We start from the raw sequence: 27,055 nt of genomic DNA, 5'->3' as shown, positions 1-27,055 counted from the left end.
CCAATCTCACAATCTGTACCATCTCACGGCTGGGAACCTGCTAGGGAGTCCTCTCTGGAAAAGAGACATCTCCCGCCACCTGGATAGAAAAATCCTAAAATTATCCGCAGTCCCCATGCCTTCCCTTGGCCCTTCCCAGTACCAATCCCGTCTCTGGCGTCAAGACGTTTCAAATTCCAGGCACGGTTCAGAAGCAGTGTGGCCTTCTGGATAGAGCACGGGGCTGGGAGTCGGAAGGACCTGGGTTCTAATCCTGGCTCTGCCACTTGTCGGTGCGGCCGTGGGTAAGTCACTTCACTTCTCTGTGCTTCAGTTCCCTCACCTGCAAAATGGGGATTGAGACTGTGAGTCCCATATGGGACAGGGACTGTGTCCAAATTGATTAACTTTTATCTTCCCCAGCACTCAATACAGCACTTGGCACAGAGTAAGTTCTTAACAGATACCATTAAAAAAAAATAATAAAAAAATTCCGGGTTCAAAGCCGTGCCTCCCCGCTGGTGGTCTAATGAAATATTAGCAGACCCACAGGCTTCTCCCCAAATCATCGACGTCTGTAGACCCTGAAGAGAGATCCAGAGGATCCCCGCTTCCATCACGGAAAAGGAGATGTTCGAATCAAAGTTCCCACTAGGAATTCGCCCTCTTCATGTAGCTTGGATTGGGAGCGATACATCATCACCCCCCCATGGTCAAAGCACGAATGCTTGAAATTGTTCTACTCCCGGTTCACGTGGCGGGTAGAAAGTCCAACCTGTTTCTCATCTCGGGGAGAATGGAATTGCCATGATGACAGTGGCATTTGTTAAGCATTTACTATGTGCGGGTGCTAAAGTAGTTATAAGATAATCAGATCACACAATCCCTGTCCCAAACAGGGCTCACAATCTAAGAGGAAGGGAGAGTGGGTGTCGTAGCCCATTTTACGGTGGAGGAAACTGAGGCCCGGAGAAATGAAGTGACATGCCCAAGGTCCCACAACCTTGGGTGCAGTCGGGTCCCTTTTATTTTTTATGGTATTTGCTAAGCACTTTCCATGCGCCGGACGTCGTTCTAAGCGCTGGGGTAGATACAAGCTAATCCGTTTGGACACAGCCCCTTGACGCACGTAGGGCTCACGATCTTAATCCCCATTTTACAGATGAAGTACGTGAGGCACAAAGAAGTGGAGTGACTCGCCCAAGGCCACACAGCAGACGTGCGGCAGGGCCGGGATTAGGACTGAGGTCCTTCCGACTCCCAGGTCCGTGCTCTGTCCACTGGGCCACGCTGCTTCTCAGGTTTCCATTAAGCCACCGACAATGTCACCCTCCCACCTGGGTCAGCGAAAGCAGCTGGCACTCGGCTCTGCAGGGGTGGTTCTGGCTCCCATCTGTCCAGGATCATCTGGAGTTGCCCCGGGGACAGACCGAGGGGCGCGAGGGAGAGAAGGGGAGCATTTTCAGCCGGTGGTGATTCTGCCAATCAAGTAATCAATGGTATCTAGTGACACCTGCTTTGTGGAGGGCTCTGGAGCCCTCCCTGCCCACCCAGAGCTCACAATCTAGCGGGGGGAAGACAGGTACTAAAACAAATCACATCGGCGCTGCTGCCGCCTCGGCTCTCCTCCTCTCCCCTCCCTTCTCTCAGCCTCTTGGTCCCATCTCAAGGGGAAGGGACGGAGCGGGTGGGAGTGCAGAGTCAAGCGGGCCAACCCTGGGCTGTCACGGGATGGGGGCTCGCCCGGCAAGACCCCCGAGGACATTTCCCCGCCCACCCAGAAGCTCAGAGCTCACGACAAGAGACTCCAGCTTGTTCACGTCATAGACCATCCCTGAAGTTGGAGCTGACAGACTCCGGATGAAATGGGGTGTCCAAGGATCCCACTACCTTTCCCCCTGCCCCTCTCCCGAGTCCACCTGCCCTTGCAGCAAATGGGTTCCGACGCGGGAATCTTGGCAACCAGCCCTTTCTTGCTTCCCAGAAATAATAACATCTTCCGTGCCTAATCGTTGTGAAGACAGGCCTGCAAAGTTGTTTTTTTGGTTAAAGACAGCCAAAATAGCTTCAGCTTCCTGCAGATTCACCTGGGCAACGGGCATATTTTGTTTCCTCCAGAGTGTTTATGAGTTTATGAATTATGGACATAACTCTGCTTTATAGGCAGAAAACTGAATAATAAATACAAGGAAGCTTTCAGGGTTGAAAGAAGGACGACTCGGAAGCTAATATTCACAGGAAACATCCCAGCACTGTTTCAGGATGATGAAAGATGGCAAAGAGGATTTTTTTTTCTAACCTTCACGATCAGCATTCTAGAAGGTGCTTCATTTCTTCCCCCCATTTTTATGGTATTTGTTAAATACTTACTATGCGCCAGGCGCTGACGAGAACAGTGCCTGACACATAGAAAGCATTGAACAAATACTATAATCAATATTATTATTTTTACTAAGCAATGGGGTAGACACGAGCTAATCAGGTTGGGCACAGTACATGCCCCACACGAGGCTCTCAGTCTCCATCCCCATTTGACAGGTGAGGTAACTGAGGCGCAGAGAAGTGAAATGATTTGCCCAAAGTCATGGAGCAGACAAGTAGCGGAGCTGGGATTGGAACCCAGGTCTCTCCGACTTCCAGGCCCATGCTCTTTCCAACAGGTCATCATCTTCAACAACCCTTACTAAGCATCTACTGACGGCAAAGCATGAAACTATGAGCCTGGGGAACATAATGGTGGCATCTGTTAGGTGCTTACTACGTGCAAAGCACTGTACTAAGCATTGGGTTCGATAGATATAAGATCATCAGGCAGGACACGGTTCCTGTCCCCCGTCGGGCTCACGGCCTAAGTAGGAGGGAGAACAGATAATGAATCTCCGCTTTACAGATGAGGAAACGGAGGCCCAGAGAAGTGAAGTGACTTATCCAAGGTCACACAGCAAATGAGTGTCAGAGCCAGGATTAGAATCCGGGTCTTCTGACTACCGGGCCCAGACTCATTCAAATTAACCAAGCTGCTTCCACTTCAGAAGCAGTACAAGATCTGATCCCTGCCTTCATGGGGCTCACAGTATAATAAAAGGGAGATTCGAGGACGGAAATGGACTAATTGACTTGTCAGATTGACTACAGAAGCAGCGTGGCCTACGAGAAAGAGCACAGATCTGGGAGTCAGGGGACCTGAGTTCTAATCCCGGCTCTGCCACTTGCCTGCTGTGTGATCTTGGGCAAGTCACTTTGCTCCCCTGGGCCTCAGTTCCCTCGTCAGCAAAATGGGGATTCGGTACCTGTTCTCCCTCCTGCTTAGACTGTGAGTCCCGTGTGGGACCTGATTATCTTGTTTCTAACCCAGAGCTTGGCACATAGCAAGCGCTTAACAAATACCACAGTTATTATTATTTATAACTATCATTAATAGTAACAATAATGATCAAAGTAGCAAGAGAATGGATACAAATCAATCCTTGAGTGGTATTTATTGAGAACCTGCCTGTGTACACAGCACTGTTCTGTCTTCTCGGGAGAGTTCAAAAGAGGTGAAACAGCTGGTCCCTGCTCTTAAGACGCTTCCGAGCTAACGGAGCGAGGGTGCAGACGGACGCTTCGGAGCCAGATAAAGGGAAAACGAGATATTCAACTGGTTACAGCCAAGAGATCAGAAAGACGGATAAGTGAATAAACAAGCGCTTAAGGAGCAGACCACGGCAACACGTTATGTCCCTGAGTGCCTTGGACAGTTCTGAGTCTTTAAGATGCCGAAGTGATACCTGGGGCCACGTGAGCTGGGGGGAGGGCAATTCATCAGGGAAGACCTCCTGGAGGAGGTGAGGTTTCAGGAGGGCTTGCCAGATGGGAAGAAGAGTGGCGGTCTGGTGGATTTGAAGGGAGAGGGAGTTCCGGACGTGGGCTAGAGCGTAGGTTGGAGGTGGGAGAGGAGACTGGGAGAGACAGTCGGTTGAGCAGTCAGGCAGCCGGCGGGTTTGTTTGGGGAGGAGCGCAGAGGGCGGACTGGGGAGCGGAATGGCAGCTAGGAAGGAAATAGCGGTCGGCGAGCCAAGGGACTGGTGTTCTGGCATGATGCCCAGGGGGTACGGGGAGGCACTACTGGCTTCTGAGGACGGGAGGAAGGCCGGCAGGATCGGTAACAAATACATTAATCATTAACATACACACGAAGAAATATATCAATTAGATTTCCTGCTTCCTTGAGGTGGGGAGCCCGGGGAGCGGGGCGGGGGGGGGGGGGTGGGAAGCAGATAAAGCACTATTTACCGGCAGAACACAGCTTTTAGGAAACAGCATCTGCTGTCCTGGTGAGTCTCTTCTCTTTTCAATCCAATTCAACCTCACTCTGATCTGGCTTTCAGGTAATAATAACAATAATAATGAAAACCCGATGGCATTTATTCAGTGCTACGTGCCAAGCACTGTGGTAGGTACGAGATGATCAGATTAATGTCATCTCCCCCACTGGATTGTAAACTCCGTGAGGGCAGGGGCCTTGTGGACTGACTCTATTGCATTTTATTCTCCTAAGGCTACAGGGCTACGTGCCTTTGCCTGAGGCCCGGTAGACCTCCTCCCCAGATCTTTCAAAAAAACCACAAGGGGAGGGTTTTTTCCCCTAGGAAGGCGGTCTTACTAGCCCCTCGTCTCCCCCCAGACCTGCCTCCTTCAACCGAAAAGACGCCCTGATTTCACGAGGGTAGCCTTCCCCTCTGTGCACAGCTCACTTCGCTCTGCCTCTAGAACAGATTTTTGGCTGAAAAAACGCAGGAGCCGGTATCTTTCATATTACCGACTGGCACTCTTGTTGTCACGGCAACAGGAAAGCGCTGGGATCCAGCTAAAAAAAGAAATCAGAAAGCTTTGTGGACAAGAAGTTTAGGTGGTAGCCGCGAAGACGACCTTTTTTCCCCCCTCCAAAACGTCCTCAAACGAGAATTCCTCCGGGACGGCGGTTAGGATAATGACATCCATACTTTCTGCCGCCCAGGATCCCTTCGGGCTCGAGGCCTGGCACTGCTTCGTATACAACGTTTTACAAGACCCATCTGCTGCCGCTCAGACATTTCTGTCTGATGCGCCTGGGGTGAAAGTCCTGGGTGTGTTTCTCTGCCCTTTCTCTACGTGAATTTAGATTCCTCTCCCTGGGCTCATAAAAACGCTGGATTTCTTTTTCATTTCACCCTCAGAACCTCAGGCCCGGGGCCAACAGTTGAATTCCTCCTCACTCCAGGAGGTGGATGCGATCTTAAGAAACCAATTCAGTCCATCCCCCTGCCTCCGGAGACCGAACGCTCATTGTGGACCGGACACGTGAGAGTGTACTCTCCCTAGGGTTTAGTTCAGTGTTCTGCACCCACTAAGCGCCCAATAAATGTGATCGATGGATGCTGGCCCATAACTGAGAGGTGTCTTTCAATCAAGGAATGTCAGTCGATTTATCGAGCGCTTACAGTATGTCTTCTCTTCTTCAGAGAACTTCCTTTCGAAAGTCCTTGCAAATCTACACGACGGCTTCACTCTAAATTTTATACAAAAAAAGGCTTTTATTTAGGGCACCGGGAAAAGGACATGAGCAAAAAGGTCTAGATGGAAAGCTCCCTGAAAGCAGGGTTCATGTCTTTAAACTCTATAGTACACTCCCAACTGATTAGCACAGTGCCCTGCAATCAATCGATGGAATTTATCGAGCGCTAAACTGTGTGCGGAGCACTGAACTAAGAGCTTGGGAGAGCAAGTTACACCAGAGTTGGTAGACATGATCCTTGCCCACGATGAACACCCAACATGCTTAATAATAATAATAATAATAATGATGGTATTTAAGTGCTTACTGTATGCCAAGCACTGTTCTAAGCGCTGGGGCAGATATAAGGCAGCCGGCAGATATCCCGGCTCTGCCACTTGTCAGCTGTGTGACTGTGGGCAAGTCACTTCACTTCTCTGTGCCCCAGTGACCTCATCTGTAAAATGGGGATTAAGATTGTGAGCCTCACGTGGGACAGCCGGATTACCCTGTATCTACCCCGGCGCGTAGAACAGTGCTCTGCACATAGTAAGCGCTTAACAAATATCAACATTATTATTATTATTATTATATAAGGTATACAGGTTGTCCCACGTGGGTCTAACAGTCTTAATCCCCAGCTCAATAAACAACCATCGAATGATTTCAGCCCAAATTTCCAGACAACTGATAAATTGATTTCAGGGGCTTTTTTTTTTAAAGAAATATCTCCAGTGCTGGATCACAGACTGAATGGGTGTGATTCCTTGCTAAAAAGCGTGGCACAGTGGAAAGAGCACGGGCTTTGGAGTCAGAGGTCATGAGTTCGAATCCCAGCTCTGCCACTTGTCAGCTGTGTGACTGTGGGCGACTCACTTCACTTCTCTGTGCCTCAGTTACCTCATCTGTAAAATGGGGATGAAGACTGTGAGCCCCACGTGGGACAACCTGGTTCCCCTGTGTCTACCCCAGCGCTTAGAACAGTGCTCTGCACATAGTAAGCGCTTAACAAATACCAACATTATTATTAGTTGATCCTGTTTAATCCTACTGTGTGTCCTATACGGAGGACACTGATTCTGCTCCTTGGTTGAATAGCCGACAGGGGTCGGGAAGGAAAGGGCGATTCAACTCTTTTACCCCTTTTTTTTTTTTTAAAAAAAAAAAGATGGTATTTGTTAAGTGTTTACTGTTCAAAGCGCTGGGACAGACACAAGTCAATCAGGCTGGACACAGTTCCCCTCCCACAAGGGGCTCACAGTCTACGTAGGAGGGAGAACAGGAATTGAATCTCTATTTTGCAGAAATTGAGGCCCAGAGAAGCAAAGTGACATGCCCAAGGTCACACAACGGACAAGTGGCAGAGCAGGGACTAGAACCCAGGTCCTCTGGCTCCCAGGCCTGTGCTTTATCCCCTAGGCTACGCTGATTCCAGCTTTCCTATCGCCACCATGGCCAATCTTACAGAAATTTAAAATAGAACTTTTATTAAAAAAAAGATTGGGAAATAATGTCATTTCCTGGTTTGTAGAAACGCGCCGTGTCTCCTGATTTCCAGCCCAGTGCTCTCGCGTTAGGTTTCATCAGTTACGCGAGCTAAATGATAAATGACTAGGGTTTTAAGCAACGATATTTGACTTATCCCTGGGGCGAGGCCCAGATAAACAACGGCCTACTTTAAATTGGGCTCTGCGAGCTCCCCTCTATAGACTGCGAGCTCTTTATGGAGAGGGATCCTGTCTACCAGGTCCGTGATCCTGTACTCTCCCAGGTGCTTAATACAGTGCTCTGCACGCAATAAGCACTCAAATACCATTAGCTAACCGACTAGCACACAGCAGGATCAATCAGTCATATTTACTGAGCGCTTCCTGTGTGCAGAGCACTGTACTGAGCACTTGGGAGAGTACAACGCAACGATATAGCAGACACACTCCCTGCCCGCACCGAGTTTACAGTCTGGAAGGGGAGATGGATATTAATCTAAAGTACAGAGAGGTCCATAAGTGCTGTGGGGCTGAGGGAGGGGTGACTAAAGGGTGGAAATCCACGTGCAAGGATGATGCAGAAGGGACTGGGAGAGGAGGAAATGAGGGCTTAATCAAGGAAGGCCTTTTGAAGGAGATGTGTCTTCGATAAAGCTTTGAAGGTGAGGGAGAGTCATCGTGTCGGCTATGAAGAGGGAGGGCGTTCCGGGCCAGAGGCAGGACGTGGCTGAGAGGTCGGCGGGGAGACAGGTGACATGTTTGAACGGGATGTTTCTGAATTAAGTCACTGAGAAAGTGGGGGACGCTAGGACAGGGACAGAGACAGAACGTTACGGGGCCGGGTTCGGCGTCCGACTGGCCCAGGGTTCTGCTTGCGACGGCGGCAACAGGGCGTCTGGCACAGCCCGACTGCGGCATCCAGCTGGGCATCCAACCTAATGTTTAGGGATGGGCCATCCGACACGGCCGAACCCGGACTAAGGCCTGGATGGCCTGACTCTCGAACCTGGGCTCTTTCCACTGGGCCACAGGGTCGCCAACAAATAACTCCTTTTCGCTCAGCCTGTAGCCCCGGCTGTGTCATCCTGAGAGCCACCTCAACCAATCCATCAACGCTACTTTACTGAGTGCTTACTGTAAGCCGAGCTCTGTACTAAGTGTTTGGGAGAGTACTTGGGCCCCCTCTTAGACTGTAAGCCCGTTGTTGGGCAGGGACTGTATCTGTGGCCGAATTGTACATTCCAAGCGCTTAGTACAGTGCTCTGCACACAGTAAGCGCTCAATAAATACGACGATGAATGAATGAATACAATGCCACAGCACTTATGTGACTATCACTCACTGCTTGCTTATAGAAGCAGCGTGGCTCAGTGGAAAGAGCCCGGGCTCTGGAGTCAGAGGTCATGAGTTCGAATCCCAGCTCTGCCACTTGTCAGTTGTGTGACTGGGGGCGAGTCACTTCACTTCTCTGTGCCTCAGTTCCCTCATCTGTCAAATGGGGATGAAGACTGGGAGCCCCACCTGGGACAATCTGATTCCCCTGTGTCTACCCCAGCGCTTAGAACAGTGCTCTGCACGTAGTAAGCGCTTAACAAATACCAACATTATTATTATTATTATCATTTTTTGATTTATTTATATTAATGTCTGTCTGTCTCCACTAAACTGTAAGGTCGTTGTGGGCAGGAAATGTGTCTGCTATTCCGTACTCTCCCAAGCGCTTAGTACAGTACCCTGCACACCGCAAGTGCTCAATAAATACAATTGATGGATCAAAGACTATCCCCCCCCCCCCCCTTCGTCATGTGTATCTCTTCTCTTACCCTTTTTCCTAATGTACGTTCGACTGTTTGTTTCCACATGCCGGCCTGACATATTGCAAGCTTCTCACATTCCTCGTGCTCACTCTCCCCCTTTAGCGTAAGCTCCGCGGGCGGGCACGTGTCACGTCTTTGCACTGCACTTTCTAAGCGCTTAGTAAAGTATGCTCAATAAATGCTGCTGCTGCTATCATTTACGTGCATCTTGCAAAACAAAAGCGTCGCGGTAACGGTAAAAAGTTCAAAATAACAGAGGCACCAAAATGGATACGCAGCTTCTACCGAGTGCCTGTTAAACAGAAGCGAGGGCAGGGCGCACAAAGAATACCGAAGGATCTCAATCGTTATCGATGAAAAGTTTTAAATACTGGGTATTAGGAATGCAAAAGGAATTCATCTGCGATTCCCCCATTTTCCGTTATTTTGGTTGCCTTCATTTGGAAGCGTTCTGAAATCGTGTCCTCTACGCAGAGGTCAAAACCTACGAAGCCACGGGGAGTTTTTCTTACATAAGGCCTGCAGAACTGAATGTCACTTTCCCCGGATTAATTCAACCCGAAACCACCTCTCCCAGCCCATTACTACCGCTCTACCTCATTTAGCTCATTCGGACCAAAACAAGGGCAATAAAGATGTCACTCTTTCCAACAGTGCGTCACCTGAGTCATTTGGGCATCATCAACTATATTTACCAAGTGCTCTGGATGCAGTTTGGCTCTAGGACACAGAGAGCCAAACTGAGGCTCTTCTTTGCCGCTCTGAACTTTCAAATAATTGTATATTAGTCGATCGAAAATATAGGTACGTTTGCCCCCGACCGCTCACGACTGGATGGAAGTGTACGTATGTAAGGTGGGTGTGGCTTTGGGAAGACTTTCTGGAGGAGGTGGGACTTTCACAGACCTTGCACGAGGGAGGAGCCGTAGCTTAAACCCTGGGTACAGAAATTCGAGATTGGCCCTAGTTGACATCATTTTTATTATTATTATAGTATTTGCTAAGCACTTACTCTGACTCAAACACTGTTCTAAGCGCCGGGCTAGATTCAGGTTAATCAGGTTGGATATAGTCTCCGTCCCATACGGGGCTGTGAAGTCTAAGTAAGAGGGGGAAAAGGCATTCAATCCCCATTTTATAGCTGGGGAAACCGAGGCCCGGAGAGGTGACTTGCCCAAGATCACACAGCAAGCAATTGGCAGAGCCGGAATTAGAATCCAGGACCTCTGACTCCCACACCCATGCTGCTTCTGAAGCGTGAAGATGAAGGGCTTTGAAAGGGAAATCCACCCAGGTTTTTGGGAACAGAGAAACTCGGTGTCTTCCAAATACAACTCAGACTTTCTGGCTTGCCCAGTAAATACGGCTTTTGTTCTGAAGACAGCTTCTCGGGAGAACGGGAACGATGTTGGAAGGCGCATAAAGGAGTCACGGCCCAAGGAAGCAGAAGAAAGAGGTCTGGAGAAAGCGAGCGGCACGTTGGCCGCTGTGAGCCTGCCAATCAAGGGCGGTGCGCCCGGGGACACCTGCTCTCCGACTGGGAAAGGTGCTCCTCGTCACGAGGCTACTGTTGGGCAGCTGCTCCCACGCCACCCCGAGATCCCGAAGTCCCACCCCCGGAAAACCGGAGCGCCGAAGGACCAAAGTGCCCGTTTCAGAGGCCGAGTTGGGTAGGAGACGGAGAAGCTACCGAGGGAGCTCGCCGACTCATCAGCCATTCTGAAACGCATTCGGTTAAAACAGTCCCTCAACCCAGCAGTCACTGGTATTGACCGAGCGCTTCCTGAGTGCCCAGCACTGTGCTAAGCGCTTGGGAGAGTACGCGCCTCCCTGCCCACAAAGAGCTTACAGTCTGGAAGGTCGGCACGCGAACGCTCGGATCTGCTGCTGGGAACGAGAGAACGGCATTCTGGCCTTTCAAAACTTTAGCTGCATCACCTCCGTCGCCTCCGTCATCACCATCGACCCGTTCGTTACGCGAACTGGACTTGGCTCTGAGGTAAGAGACACTGGAGACCGCCACTGACATGGTTCCTGACCTCGAGGAATTTGCGATTTAAATGGGAGAGGCACATTTATTTAATTACTTCTTTACTTATATTCATGTCTGTCTCCCACCCTAGACCATAAGCTCATCATGATACAGGGAACGTGTGTGATAACTCTGCCGTTTGGTGCTCTCCCAAGCAAATAGTAAAGTGCTCTGTGCGGAGTAAGTGCTCAATAAATACAACTGATTGAATAAAAAAGGAAAAAAGCAACCAAGAAGGAAAAGTGCTAGCGAAAACTATCGAGAAAGCGGCTGGCACGTGTCAAGAACTTCCAAACGGTTGGAACTTGAAACAGCGACCCTTCGGTGCTAGATGACAGGCTCTCACAGACTCAGGGGAAGAGCTGTTCAGATATTTCCTGATACGAACAGTGTGGTAACAGCACAGTGACGCTTCGTTCCCTTCAGCCACCCCCCACATCAAGTCCTAAAGAGGTGGGGCAAGGATGGGTAGAACATTGGAATCCATCAACCAGTGGGATTTACCGAGCGCTTCCTGTGTGCAGAGCACTCTGCTAAGCTCTTGGGAAAGTACAGTACAACGGAGCTGGTAATGATGATAATAATCACGGCACTTACTGTGTGAAAAACGCCGTACTAAATGCCGGAGTAGATACAAGTTAATCGGGTTGGACCACAGCCCCTATTCCACTTGGGGCTCACAGTCTAAATAGGAGGGAGTAGGATTTTTAATCCTCGTTTTAACATGATCCCTGCCCAAGGGGACTTTATAGTTTACAGTGGGGAGGCTGACGCTAAAATAAATTACAGATAAGCGAAATAGTAGAATGTGGAGAAATCTGTAGAAGTACTCTAGGGCTGGGGTGAGTCTCTAGGTGCTTAAGGGGTAGTCACCACTTTCCACCTATCAGTCAAAGCAAAAAGTGGAATAAATCAGCTGCTCAAAGGAAAACGGCGTGGCCTAGGGGATAGAGCCCGGGCCTGGGAGTCAGAGCGATCTGGCCCGTCACTGGCAGGGATTGCCTCTAGCTGTTGCCGAATTGTACACTCCAAGCCCTTAGAACAGTGCTCTGCCCATAGTAAGCGCTCAATAAATACCATTGAATGAATGAATGAATCTGAGTTCAAATCCCAACTCCACCAACCTGTCTGCTGGGTGACCCTGGACAAGTCACTTAACCTCTCTGTGCCTCAGTTGCCTCATCTGTAAAATGGTGAATAAGACTGGGCCCAACCTGATTAACTTGTATCTACCCCAGTACAGGGTCTAGTACCTAGTAAATGCTTAAGAATACCATTTAAAAAAATCCCCATTTTGCAGATGAGGTAACAGGCACATAATATTATTGATTAATTTATTAGTTGTATATTAATATTAAAGTCTGTCTCCTCCTCTAGGCTGTAAATTCCTTATGGACAGGGAATGTGTATACCAACTCTCTTGAACCGTACTCCCCAAGCGTTTCGTACAGTGCTCTGTAGACCGTTGAGTGCTCAAAATATGCAACAGAATGACTGATTCTCTTCCCCGTCCAAGCGGGATGGATCGGGGTGAGGCCCGGATGCTTAGGCCTAAACTCCGCTCAGGCTTCATCTGGTCCGTGCCCAGGCCCGCCGCTTCCTCCGCCCAGCCGTCCATATACTGAGTGCCCCGTGGCGGGCAGGGACTGGGTCTGACCCCATTATCCTGCACCTTCCCCAGTGCTCAGTTCAGTCCTTGGAGTAGAGTCAACCCTGAACAAGCACCACTTTCATTATCTTAATCTCCGGTAGAAATGTGTTTTTTGTCCCGTAAACTGGTTTCTCCTTAAGTAAGAATCAGGCGAGGCGGAGAATAGAGGCCTAATTAGAAGTACTCTAATGGCAAATTTATGGACTAAAAATGGCCTCTGAAAGCCAGCGGGCCATCTCCCTGACAGTACCTTTGGCTTCTCGGGCTTGGTATTGAATGCCGCTATCGAACAAAGCCGTGGGGATATTTCCATAGGAACAATATGACGTTATCATCCTTTCGGACTTAATCATACAAAAAAACCCCACCCCAAATTGAATTCCACCTTTCGCCCTCCTGACAGGCCCCTCTCATCAATCAGACAAAAGCCTTGATGATGATAACGCGCACGGCTTTGGGTTCTGGGTCACTGTTCTCTCGGGGGAGAGGAAGGCGGCGGGGACGACAACCCCCTTCTCCCTCCCGCGACGGCATGGGCATCGTGCCCCAGCTGCCGTCCTCATAGACCCAGGAAGTGGCTTGGGGCCGGTGACGTCTATACCGCATATGGGCGGGATCCTTCAGATAGTTCGGGCAGAAGGAGCTGGGGTCTGGTGGCCCCAACGCTGCACTGGGATGGGGTCCTTCAGATAGTTCAGGCAGCAGGGTTTGGAGATAGCCCGAAATGTCTGGAAGCAGCCAGCTCGTTCCGACTTGACTTTACAAGATCTACATCGATGGACGTACTTCTTGAGCGCTTACTGTGGCAGAGCCCTGTACTAGGCACCCGGGAGAGAATAACGGAACGGAGTTGAACGGCACGTTCCTGCCCACAGCGAGAGACGAGACAGCTTCTCTGTGCCTCAGTTCCCCTATCTTCAAAATGGGGATTCAATGCCCGTTCCCCTTCTTAGACCGTGAGACCCATGTAGGACCTGATTATCTTGCCTGTACCCCGGCACCCAGCGCTTAGTACAGTGCTTGGCACATCGCAAGCGCTTAACAGATACGACGACGATAGTAATAAAGCAACAGTAATAATTAATACTAAGTGATGGGGCCCGGATTAGAACCCGGATCCTCTGTCTCTCAAGCCCGCGCTCATTCCACTAGGCCTTGATACTTCTCATCATCCATTATCTTGTATCCATCCTGGTGCTTTGTACGCCTCTGGTCCTAACAAGAAAACCAAGATCCTTGGTCTACACGCTCCCTCTGGGGTCTCTGTCCCGTTTCCTAAAGGAAACAAGCCAGCCTGGGACTTTCATCCTGGTTTCACTCCTAGATTGTGTTCGGTCTCTGTTTGTCTGTCGCCTGGCCTTTATAAAGGGCCCGCCTCCAAGATAAAGAGCTTCCAGCAGATCAGAGAACGACCCAGCAGAGAGTGATTTCAATTTTATGGACCCCCCCTGGCTTCAGCACGACTGAAGGCTTTGAAATCCATCCCTGGAGTGATGCTAAGGGCTTGGAAGATTACATAGCCTCACGCCAGGCGGGGAAATTGTGGTTTGGCATAGCAGCAAGAGATCTCTGAAGCTTCTGTTGCTCCTTCCGGCTACCCCTCGCCCCCCCCCCCCCAAAAAGCCAAAAAACCACACACAAACACATCTTCCCAACCTCACATTCCCCTACTTCACCGGGTCACCCCTGAATTCCATCCGTATATATTGCTATGCTAATTCCTCCAATTTCCCACCTTCCAGGACCCTGGAAGTGGGTGCCTATGCGGGTAGGTTGTGGGGAGGGTGGAACGATAATTCTGGTATTTATTAAGTGCTTACTGCGTGCTAAGTGTCGAGTTCATGCAAAGTAAGATCTTCAAAGGGGTCTCAGCTCCTGTCCCGCCCAGGGCTCACAACCTATCTTATCCCCTGCTTCAGATGAGGAAACCGAAGCTCAGAGAAGCTAAGTGACCGATGTCGGGCCTCAGAGCAGGCCAGTGGCAGAACTGGAATCCTGACTCCCCATCCCACCAGACCCTTGTGATCTGCTATGTGACCTTGGGCAAGTCACTTAACCTCTCTGGGCCTCAGTTTCCTCCTCTGCATAATGGGGATAAGAGTCCGGCTCTCCCTCTCTCTCGAGCTGTGAGCCCCATGTGAGACAGGGGCTGTGTCGGAACTGACTGTCCTGTCTCTACCCGCGCGCTTAGCACAGTGCTTGGGGCTGTTACTCAGAAAACACCACCGTGGTTGGCGAGAATACAGAAGGTGGAGCCACGGTTCGAACCAGACCAACTCCCGCCCGCCCTTCAAATCAACCAACAGCCACGTCTTCCCTGAGGGAGTCCGTCCCATCCAAGAGGCCGAATCCACGGCAATCTTGGGGTTCTCGGTGGAATTGTGTTACAACTGATCTTTTGGGTTCAGCAATAAAATGGGTACACTAGATCCTAAGCTGCCTGAAGGCAAGTAACGTTTGTTCTGCTTCTCCCCCACTCGCCCAAGAATTCAGGGCAGTGCTATGCACTGACTGTAGGCCCTCAGTAGATCCCACTGATTTAAAACGCTCAATCAATATTGTTGATCGATATTTTTTTTTGCATTTGTTGAGCATTTACAATGTGTGGAGCACTGTTCTAAGCAAAAGGGGAAAGGCGACAGGATGATAATTCAGGCACCACCCCTGGTTCGCAAAGAACTCGCAACTTAAATGACGACGATGGCAGCGCAAATAAAAGTTTACGAGAGCATCTCATTGAAGGAATTGGAACAAGAATGGAAATATGAAGGTTCAAAATTACAATAGCCACCAGCATGGATTTGTGGCCCAAGATAAAACTGTTGGTTAATTATTGCCTGATCCTGTCTGTGGATACACAGATAACTCGTAATCGAGCCATCGATCAACGGTATTTATCGAGCGCTTCCATGTGTGCTGAGCATTGCACTAAGCATTTGAGAGAGTGTAATACAACAGAGTTGGTAGGCATGCTCCCCGCCCACAACAGCCTTTAGCATAAATAATTGATAATATATAATTTTTAGATAAGTACATCAGCGCGGCAGGGCAGAGAGCGGGGATGCTCTGGTTGGGAAATGGCTGTTACGAGGGGTTAATCAATCAGTGGTATTTACTGAGCACTTGCTCTGGGCAGAGCACTGTACTAAGCACTTGGGAGAATACCATATAACGGAGTTGGTACGCACGCTCCCCGTCCACAGCGAGCTTCATACACCGACACACTAGATTAGGTTTCTCATCCGGGAAGAGCACGAGGAGACTTCTTCCCCGGAGCAGCGATCTGAGATTCCTCTCGCAAAAGAAGCGTCTGGGAGCTCTCGCTCCCCTTTGAGAAGGGGATTGTCTTAGAGTCCTCCACAAGGTCAGGATATACACCTCGAGGCAGCCCAGGGGGGCGAGGGGTGGGGGCTGGTGAGGAGAAGTTGAGCTCAGCATCCTTGAAAGGAGGGCACCTCTTCCTCCTCTCAGAGCAGGCTGCGGAAATCCGGGCCGCCCTGATTTGCGTCGGCTTCGGGACGGAGCCAAGTGGCCTCTGCAGACGGGGGAGAGGGAAGGGGGTGGGGGGGCTGGCGTTCAGCCAACGCAAAGTGATGGATGCTTAGGTTTCACATCCCTGAAAAGATGAAAAATGAGACCCAGAGATTCCTGAGGTCACATTTTCGGGAAGAGAGATTGGCTGCCTCTAGCAGTTATTTCAGCAGCCTTCGTCCCCGGGCTTTGACAAACGTCTTTCTTCTACCCTCTTGGCTCTCTCCAAACCCAAGTCTTGTGTGGCTGACTCCAGGAGAGCGGAGGCGGGGAGTCTTGGTGCAACGTGATTTTGTGACTCGTAACCACGGGACCTGGCCCGAGGGAACCCGAACCACCTAATTCTCAGGGAGAGCGGGTTGGAGAACAAGAGGGTGAGGTATTCTTATTCAATGGGCACGGGGTCAGGGGGTATTTTCCTGCTGAATTTGATTTTTCCTACCACTTTCTGTCCTCTCTAACTCCTTCCTTGTGGGCAGGGAGCGAGGTCTTGGGCTTCTGATGGTTTTCTCCGCCATCTAGAACAGTGTAGGGTAATCAATCAATCAGTCAATGGTATTTATTGAGCACTTACGTTCAGATCACTGTTCTACGCACTTGGGAGAGGGGTGCTCCATAAATAACATAACCACAGTAATAACAATGGCATCTATTAAGCACTTACTACTTGACAGGCACTGTTCTAAGCACTGGGGTAGATATAAGTTCATCAGGCTGGACACAGTCGCTGCCCCACGTGGGAATCACAATCTAAGTAGAGGGAGAAGAGTTTAAGCCCCATTTTACAGATAAGGAAACCGAGGCCCGGAGGAGTTAGGTGCCTTGCCAAAGGTCACACAGCAGACAAGTGGCGAAGCCAGGATTAGAACCCAGGTCCTCTAGCTACCACCTCCATCTTCACAACTTGGGGAGCAGTGTGGCCTGAGAGTCGGAGGATCCGGGTTCTAATCCCAGTCCCCCCACTTGCCTGCTGCGTGACCTTGGGCAAGTCACCTAACCTCTCTGGGCCTCGGTTTGCTCATCCGTAAAAGTGGGATGAAATCCCTGTTCTCTCTCCTCCTTAGATAGTGAACCCCATTTATCTACTCCGCTGCTTAGTACGGCGCTGGGCACATGGCACTTGGCAAATACCGCACTGACTTTTTATAATTAAGGAGATCTTTAAGAGGGAGCTGGGAGCCCAGCTATGGCAGGAAGCGCTTAACAGGGTCAAGAGGAGAGTTCAAGAAAGGATAGAAACCAGAGGGAGAATCAGGGCAAGAAAAATGCAAGCTCCTGGTGGCATTGCATAGGGAGGTGGGTTGAAGAATGAGCTCACTCAGGACGGCATCACTATAATTACCAATATAACTAGGTCTGCCCGGAGAAACAGCGTTCTAGGCCCCTCAGAGAAGCAGTGTGGTCTAGTGGATGAAACCCAGGCCCGGAAATCAGAAGGACGTGGATTCTAATCCTGGCTCCACCACTCGCCTGCTCTGTGATCTCGGTATCTCAGGTATCTCATTGGTAAAATTCGGTTTCAGATTGGCGAGTCCCGGGTGGGATGGGGACTGGGTCCAACCTGATTAGCTTGAACTTATTCCAAAGCTTAGTACAGTGCCTGGCACATAGTAAGCACTTAACAAATACCATTAAAAAAAATGTTAACTGTGGGAAGTCGGAATTAGCTGGGGGCTGTGACTGGAGTCTGCCCCAGAGATAGAGGCCGGCAAAGCACCCTGCCTGCTTCTGAATTTCTGACTGACATTTTTACGACTGAACTTAGGTTTTAATTACGGTATTTGCTAAGCACTTATTATGTTCCAGGCACTAAGCACTGAGCAGCCTCCTCTTTCACTCTACCCTCAGCTCTCCTTCACCCCCTTCCCCCAGCTTCTGCCCTCAATCCCCTTGAAACCTTTCCGTTCGGGGAATGATCTCACCCATTCCTGCACGCAGAGCGGCTCGTTGCGGAGACTGGATCCGAAGTTGGGCTTGAAGACCCTACGGTTCCGCGGTGCATAATTTATGAGACCGTATATTGAATTTGTTGTTTCAGACTATTATTTTCCCCGCGGAGAGTAGTGTCGAATTTGCACAGGAAAGCACAACGATCATTTACGTTTTGGAAATGAGAATTTCTTCATTTGGGGTGGGGTGGGGGAGGTAGGTTTGAAAGATGAAGGCGTGGGTGACTTAGCCCCCGCTCACTGCCTGAACAGCTAGGAAAGAATACAGCGAGTGAAGAGCGAAGCTTGATAAAGCAAAGATGAATTACGACTGCTAACTGGCTGTGTGTGTCCTCTCGCCCAACAGACGCGAGGTGACGATGGCCGCCTTTTCATCTTATGTACTCTCAGGTAGCTTCTTCTCGCAGCTGTTGACGGCAGAGATTTTTTGGGGGGGGTGGAGGAGTGAGATGGTGAAGGAAGCCGCAGCATCCTCGCCCGGATTTTGCGGGCAGACGCAATTTGGGGAAGCCGGCTCGTTTTCCGAATTCAGAAATCTGCGGTCACATCGTGAACCTGAGCAGTTTGGATCTGGGGCCTGATGGCACCCTGACTCTCCCCGCCCCCACCAAAATCTCTACCGTCAAGAGCCGTGAAGAGGAAACTGTCAGGAGTAATCGATTCACAGAGGTGGAGGAGAAAGAGCCAACGGAAACCATTCTGAGGCGGTCCTCTCCCCGCCGTTCGATTGTTAACTCCACGGGGGTGGTAATGTACGGCAAGGTCACTGATCCAGCTGACTGAATATACGTGTCCCAAAGGTCACGCAAAAGGTCGCAGAAAGAGAATCCACCTGTCCTATCCCTGTGGCTGACCGCATTCTAGTTAGGCACATTTCTCTCTAGGCCGAGAGGTTCGTGGGGCTGCAGTTCAGTCTGCTGCTTGGAAGAGAAGGGGGATGGGGTTTCTCTCTCTTCCCCCACCGCCTTTTCCCCTCTCCCTGTCCCCCCTCTCCGTCCTAGAACCATCGGCAACCTTCCCGAAGGCAACGGGAGAGTCTGGAGTACAGCACACAGCCCCATTTACCGGCAGATCACGTTCACGCTAGAGGAAAAGAGCAAAGAGTGGCTTCTAACTGCATTTCGCTTTGGGAAAAAAACCCAACTGGGAAGCTCATAATTTATCTGTAAAGTATTTATTTATATTAATGTCTGTCTCTCCCTCTAGACTGTGAGCTCACTGTGGGCAGGGAATGTGTCTGTTACACTGTACTCTTCCAAGCGCTTAGTTGCGCTTAGTTCGGTGCTCTGCACACGGTAAGCGCTCAATAAACCACGACTGACTGCCTGGAAGCCTCTGAGGAGACCTCAGGAAGGCAGGAAACCGCAGTACGATTTCCCTCCACCCTCCAAGCTCTCACTGTACTGAGCGCCTACCATGTGCAGGGCATAGTAAAATGAAATAGAAAGCACTGGGAGCCTCCCACAACCCGGTGTCGCTACTGCAAAGCCTCTCTCCGAGAAGACTTCCTCCAAGACACCAGCGAATCCCCATTTCCCGCCTTCCAGAAACAGGACTCCAGGACTCTCCCTCACCAGGAATTCTGGATGCCAGCCCATCAGCAGTGTCTTTCCCGGGCAGATCGATGGGCCATCCTGACCCAGAATCCCGTTGCCGACAGTGACGACAGGTTGCCCGAGGACACGGTAAGCTGGCTGGCCTCTCAGGCACCCAATCAATCGGTGGTATTTGTTAAGTGCTTACTGTGTACACAGCACTGTACTGAGCGCTCGGGGGAAGCACGATACAAATGCATCGCTAGGCCCGTCACGATGAGCTTATGCAGCTGCATGATCGAACATGGACCAATGGACACACCTAAGACTTTGGGTCACAAAAACTGGAAGTACATTCCAACAGACACACCTAAGATGCCGAGTAACAAAAACTGGGATGATTTTTCCATGGTCGACAGCATTTACCGAGCATACTGTACTAGGGAGAGTACGAAAGGGAGCAGACGCAGGTACACAAGCCGGACCCCACCTACACAACTCCTAGGGAGAATGAATTCTGGGTGCTTTCCACCTGCTGGGATGAGAGTAGCCTATTAATTTCTTTCTAAGGTAGGTCTAGAAAGGGATAATAATGCCTCAACCTTACAGGGATGCTGCAAGGAGAAAATGGGATCATTATAATAGTTTTATCAATAATAATAATTACAATGCTCGCTAAGCACTTACTATGTGCCAAACCCTGAGGTGGATACAAGTTAATCAGGTTGGACACAGATCATGTCCCACAATAATAATAATGCTGGTATTTGTTAAGCGCTTAGTATGTGCAGAGCGCTGTTCTAAGCGCTGGGGTAATAATAATAATAATAATACTGGTATTTGTTAAGCGCTTACTATGTGCAGAGCACTGTTCTAAGCACTGGGGTAGATACAGGGTAATCAGGTTGTCCCTCGTGAGGCTCAGTCTTAATCCCCATTTTACAGATGAGGGAACTGAGGCCCAGAGAAGTGAAATGACTTGCCCACAGACACCCCGCTGACAAGTGGCAGAGAAGGGATTCGAACCCATGACTTCGGACTCCCAAGCCCGTGCTCTTTCCACTGAGCCACGCTGCTTAAAGTGACTTGTCCAAGGTCCCCCAGCAAACATGAGGCGAAGCTAGGATTAGAACCCAGATCCTCCGACTCCCGGGTTCGGGCTCTTTCCAGTAGGCCAGGCTATGGGATGTTTTCAAAGAGGGCTACGCAAAAATGGAAGCAGCAATCGAGGTTTTATCTGCCTTTCCCAGAAACACTACCAAGTGGAAATATTACCACCGAGAGATTCATAGAGCAATACTGCCAATAATACGGTGGAATGAGGACAAAAGAGTGGCAAAACCCGCACAAATAATGGTGACATCTAGTTTAATCAGAATCCTGCTGCTTTGAGAATCATTTAACGAAGAGCAGATAACTGAAGCCCAAGCAGATCAAATTCTGTTCTGAAAGCAAATCCCACTTTAGCCTCATTTTTAGAGCCTCAGAATCGGACTCGCAGCACTCTGTAGCCAAGGAAAGGTGTTCAAAACTACTCTCAGGGCCGGAGAGCCAAGACCGGAGTTGGAACGGCTAAGGACTTGCACTTAAACATTCTTCCAGCTGAGGTACTGATTCTCCCTCTCACAAAGTCACCCCCCCCCGAAGTTGAAAACACCACTTCTGCTGAAGAGGAAGGAGCGGGGCTGAATAATAATAACTGTGGCATTCGTTGATCGCTTATTAGGTGCCGAGCACTGAACTAAGCGCTGGGGAAGATGCAAGAAAATCTCATTAGACACAGTCCCTGTCCCACTTGGGGCTCATAGACTTAAGTAGGAGGGAGAACAGGTATTTAATCCCCATTTTAGTGCTGAGGAAACTAAGGCCCGGACAAGTCGAATGACTTCCCCGAGGTCACTCAGCAGGCAAGAAGCAGAGCCAGGATTAGAACCCTAGTCCTTTGACTCTCGGGCCCAGGCTCTTGACATTAATCCACGGTACTTTCCAGGCTGAGGCCTGGAAGAGCCAAAACCAGAACTTCTATTTTTCTCCTTCCTCACATGTTCCTGTGAGTGGTACTGGTAGTCAGCAGTAATGGTTATTTATTGACCGTCTACTAGGTGCAACACATTGTTCTGAGCGCTTGAAAAAGTACGACCGACCCACGGGGCCCATTCTACACCCAAGAGGAGCCGGCCTTCCACCGGTGGATCCAACTGAAACTGGGATTTTCCAATGGGAATACAACAGAAGGCTCTCGGAGGTTCGTGCTTTATGAGCGAGCCTCTGGCTGTGTGAACTTTACTGGAAAATCAATTGCGTCTGTCCCCATCCCTGTCGCTTCCTCTCACGCTCTCTGCTGCTCAAGTGCTCAGTACAGGGCTCTGCCCTGTACTTAGCAAGTATTTAATTACTATTACACTCTCCCAAGCGCTCAGTGAGTGCTCTGCACACAGTAGGTGCTCGGTACAGTGCTCTGCACATGGTAGGTCTTAATAAAAACTTATTATATTATTACCGCTACTCTCCCAAGCGTCAGGTAGAGAAGCAGCATGGGCCTCGGGGAAAAGGTACTGGCCTGGGAATTAGAGGACCAGGGTTTCAATTCCCAGCTCCGCCGCTAACCTGCTGGGTGACCTCTGACGAATCACTTTACTTCTTTGTGCTTCATTTCCCTCGTTTGCAAATCGGGGATTGAATATTTAATCCTCCCTCCAACTCAGACTGTGAGCCCCATGTGGGACCTGACCAGTGCTTAGGACAGTGCTCCTCGCTTAGAAAAGAGCTCGCCACACAATAAGTGCTCAACAAATACCGTCACTGTCGTTACCGCGTATCTACCCCAGTGCTTAGTACGGGGCTTGGCACTTAGGAAGCACTTACATACCACAATTATTCTTATTATTGGAGTGCTCTCTGCATACGGTAAAAGTCCCCCAGTAAAGCTCCCACTTTAGCCTTCTTTCTCTGGCTATTGGAACCTCTCTGGGTAAAATAAAGGTGGAAGAGAGTTCCCAATTAAAGGAAAAAAAAGAGAGAAGAGTAAAAGGTTGGAGGCAGCCTGTACGGTGATTTCCAGGGCCGGGAGATGAATGACAGTCACCAGCAGATGTGGGCGAAGAGGAAGTGTTCCGGACACGGCAGTACTCAACAACAACCTTGATTGTTGGAGTGAATGGAGCGCGGACACATTGCTTTCCCGTTCTGAAGCACCAGAGTTGAAGGGGTCACTCTAACTTCATAATCGTCTGGCTCTGGAGCGGTGAAGAGACGGGGGTAAAGGTGCTTCTTGTTATCCTCCTGCTGGCTATGGTTCGCAATCCCTTCCTAAATGCAGAGGACGCTTTAGTAGGTCACCGATCCTTGAGAATAGAAATATTTCTAGGTGAAACTCGCAGGCATCAAGGGGGATCATCTCTCCAGAAGGCGAGAAGCTTTTCTTTCAGCGGATCCTTCTGGCCGTTTCCCTCTTTGTCCCCCATCAAGAACATATTTAGGTCCCATCCCCAGACGGAGGGGAACGATTACCTATGAGAAGCAGCCCGGCCTAGGTGACAGGTCCATGTGCTCCTGCCCGCCAGCTCCTCTGTGTTCTCCCGTTCTCACCCTTCCCCGAGCACTCCACCATCACTGCTTACAGATAAGCGATACAATAAAGCCACCTATTTTTTTTCCTCCTTAAATACTGGGGCGGGGCAATTATAATCATAATGATGATATTTGTCGAGCGCTTACTCTGTCCCGGGCACTGTACTAAGCGCTGGGGTGGATACAGGCGAATCGGGTTGGATACGGTCTCTGTCCCACATGGGGCTCACAGTCTCAAGCCCCGTTTTACAGACGAAGAACCCGAGGCACCCTGAAGTGAAGCGACCTGCCCGAGGTCACAGAGCAGATAATGGACGCAAAAGGTAATTTAGAACGAGCAGGAAGGAGGAGAAGGATATCATCATCAACGGTATTTACTGAGCACTGTGCCAAGCACTTGGGAGAGCACAATACACTGAGTTGGTAGCTAAAGAGCCGGGAAGCGTACGGAAGTGCTGAGGGTGGCGGGGCGGACGTGAGGGCATGGTCTTAAGAATCTGGAGAAACGAGGGGTTAAAACGGGCTTCCGAGGCCTGAGAGCAAGTGACCCCCACGGACACCTCGAGTGAAAACAGGCAGCCTCTCCCAGCCACCGAAGCCCTTGCTCGGTTTCCACGCCAACTGACGGGGGAAGAACACGAGCTTGTTTGGTGGAGGGCGAGATGGAGGGAAACTGAGCGTCCAGGACCAAGCACCCAGGGTCAGCCGGGGGGAAGATCGGCCGGAGGTTCACAGGAGATTGACCCCTCCGAGCACTAGGTGGGCAACCCCCCCCAACCGACCGCATGGCACGCGAAAGATGACCGGACCTGGAATGTTTTTTTTTAAATGCTATTTGTTGAGTGCTTACTTTGAGTCAAGCACTGGGTAGAAACAAGCTAATCAGTTTGGACACGGTGCACGTCCCACACGGGGCTCACGATCTTAATCCCCATCTACTGATGAAGGAACGGAGGCCCGGAGATGTTCAAGTGAATTGCCCAAGGTCACACAGCAGACATGAGGCAGAGCCAGGATTAGAATCCACATCCTCTGACTCCCGGGCCCGTACTCTATCCACTAAGCCACGCTGCTGCTTCGGTTCTTGATATTTGGAAAAGCAGGATGGCCCCGTGAAAGGAACATAAGGCCAGGAGTCAAAAGCCCGAGGTTTGAATCCCAGCTCCGTCATTTGGATGCTCTGTAGCCTTGGGCACTTCGGTTCTCTGGGCTTCAGTTTCCTCTTCTACAGAATGAGGATTCAGTACCTGTTCTTCCCCGCACTAAGACTGTGAGCATCTTGTGGGAGAGGGACTGTGTCCGGTCTGATTGTATTATAGAATAATGATGGTATTTTTTAAGCGCTTATTATATGCCCAACACTCTTCTAAGAGCTTAGGTAGATGCAAGTTAGTCACTTTGGACCCAGGTTCCTGCCCTACATGGGGTTCACAGTCTCATTAGCAGGGAGGAAACTGAGGCAAGGGGAAGTGAAGCGATATATACCCAACGTCACGCAGCAGGCGAGTGGCAGAGCCGCATTGGAACCCAGGTCCTCGGAATCCCAGGCCGGTTTTCTTTCTATGAGGCCATGCTGCCTCCCCCAGGACTCAGTACATAAGTGCTCAACAATATCACGATTATCATTTCTTCTTCTTCCCTCCCTCCAAACCCTTTAGATTTTGCCAAGCCCATCCGGGCAGACTCCAGCCTGAGAACGTATGCCATTTCAGCTCCTGGGAGCAAATGTGGTCAAAAGCCCCTTAACGTTCAAGGAGCCTCTCTCAGCCTTTTGCCCGCTTTTCGAAAATCTCTTTTCTTGCAAAGGGAAATTACATTTTTCCAATAATAACCACGATGATAATACCTGGAACTTATTTTTACAAAGGACTTGCCCATCCAGTATCTCATTCTATCCGCAAAACACTCCCGTACAATACAAAGAGGTAGGAATTATCACCCCTAGTTTTACAGATGAGGAAACCAGGGGTCCAGAGGGGTTAAGGGACTTGCCCGAGGTCACCCAGCAGGCCAGCGGCAGAGCTGGGACCGGTAGCTCCAGCCGCGGGCTCGTTCCGCAGCAGACCCTCCTCCTCCCCGCTCCTCCCACCCCCACACCAGCAGCGTGGCTCAGAGGGAGGAGCACAGCCTTAGGAGTCAGAGGTCACGGGTTCTAATCCCGGCTCCGCCACTTGTGTGACTCTGGGCAAGTCACCTCACTTCTCGGTGCCTCAGTTACCTCATCTGTAAAACGGGGATGCAGACTGTGAGCCTCACGTGGGACAACCTGATCACCCTGTATTTACCCCAGCGCTTAGAACAGTGCGCGGCACATAGTAGGCGCTTAACAAATACCAACATTATTATTGTTATTACTGCCGGTCCTCTCCAGGAGGACCTTCCCTCCAGACCGTAAGCTCGTTGTGGGCAGGGAATATGTCTTTATTGTTGCACTGGACTCTCCCAAGCTCTTAGGACGGTGCCGGGCACACAGTAAGCGCGCGATAAATACAACTGACTGCCTCGGGACGACGACGGAGCCCGTCCGGTCGCTCGATCGCAAGCCTACCTCAGGGCCCCTCTCCTGCTGGAGGCTTTCTGGCAGAGAGAGCCGGAGCCAGGGTGGAAGGAGACGGGACAAGGCAGGTTCCGGGCCTGGAAGGAGCCGTCCACGGCAGCCGAGGCACGTGTAGCCCCTCGCACCGGAGGAAGCCCCGTCGGAGGCAGCCGCTCCGCTTGACTGGGCGCCGGGTGAAGGACGGATAGGCAGGCAGGCGGGGGAGGGGGGGGGGGGCGGGCTCACGCAGCACTTAGAAGGCGCCGGGGGCGGATCGTGTCTCTGCCCGCTCCCCGAGAGGTTCTGATTTGGGGCACACGTGCCCTCCCCACCCTGCAGGAAGGAGGCCAAGGATGTCCCTCGTGGCCCTCGGGGAGCCAAGGAGGATCCCATCTCTGACCTGGATTTCTCTAACGAGGGTCGCACTGGTTACCGCAGGACCCACAGGAGGCGGGGATGATCTGGACGGGTTCCCGGCGGGGATGTTTCCCAGAAACCAACTGAGTCCGTGCCCGGGGTCAGTCGAGCAGGAGGGGGATGGGATGGACACCTTACCGTTGCCATACACCGAAGGTCGGGAGGGGATGGGAGAGGCTGTGCAGGCAGGGGGATCTCCCCGCCGGTCGGGTCTCCGAGCACCCGCTCCCTCCCCACCGTGGCCCGGGGTCAGTTCGGGCGGCTCCACTTTTCTTTTTTTAAATGCTATTTGTTACGTTCTATGCCCCAGGCACTGCAGACACAAGCTGATCAGGTTGGACACAGTCCCTGTCCCACGTGGGGCTCACAGTCTGAGTTCTGAATCCCCAGTTTCCAGATGAGGCAACCGAGGTCCAGGGAAGAGAAGGGACCTGCTCAAGGCCACCCGGCAGGCACGTGACAGAGCCGGGAGCCGGGATCAGCACCCAGGTGAGTCTAAACGGTCTGGGCTGGTGTGAGGGGGAGGCTGGAACGATACCTACCCAGCAGGCGGGCAGACATTAGGGTCCAGGCCTTTAACTTGGCTCTAAGAACCAGGCCTGGCTCTCGGCTCAGAGACCACCTGGGCATCGAGCCCGATGCGGCTCCCGTGCAGGGCTCCCGGGGAAATCCCGACCGCCGAGTTCTCCCCGTGCACCCTGTCTCCCACCAAATCGGGATTCTATACCAGCTCTTCGGCATCCAAGACAAGGAATTTCCCCAAGAGCAACGCCCACAGGCTTTCTGAAAACATTCACAGAGGCTGGGTATGGTGTGTGCGTGCACCCCCCCAAAAGCATCTCCTCATTGCATCAGAAGGGGCGGTGCATCTCGGATCAACTCCGGAGCCGCGGCGTCGAACCAATGTCAGCCTATTTATTGGACAAGTGACACACAAGCCAACCCCCAACCCAACGGACAGCTCAGTCCTATTCGATGACGTTCGGATTGGAAAGCCGCCCGGCGCCCGACTTCAGTAATCGAGGCTCGCGTTGCC

General features: G+C 50.9%; 1 protein-coding gene across 19 annotated transcripts in view; it reads right to left on the bottom strand.

The window, feature by feature from the left end:
• Window positions 1-27,055, bottom strand: part of DLG2 (discs large MAGUK scaffold protein 2) — a 603,132-nt gene that overhangs the window by 45,328 nt on the left and 530,749 nt on the right. The window lies entirely within an intron of this gene.

The sequence above is a fragment of the Ornithorhynchus anatinus genome, chromosome 20, assembly GCF_004115215.2.
Source record: "Ornithorhynchus anatinus isolate Pmale09 chromosome 20, mOrnAna1.pri.v4, whole genome shotgun sequence".
Lineage (NCBI taxonomy): Eukaryota > Metazoa > Chordata > Mammalia > Monotremata > Ornithorhynchidae > Ornithorhynchus > Ornithorhynchus anatinus.
Note: the sequence above shows the minus strand (reverse complement) of the source record. Positions and strands in the feature narration are given on the sequence as shown.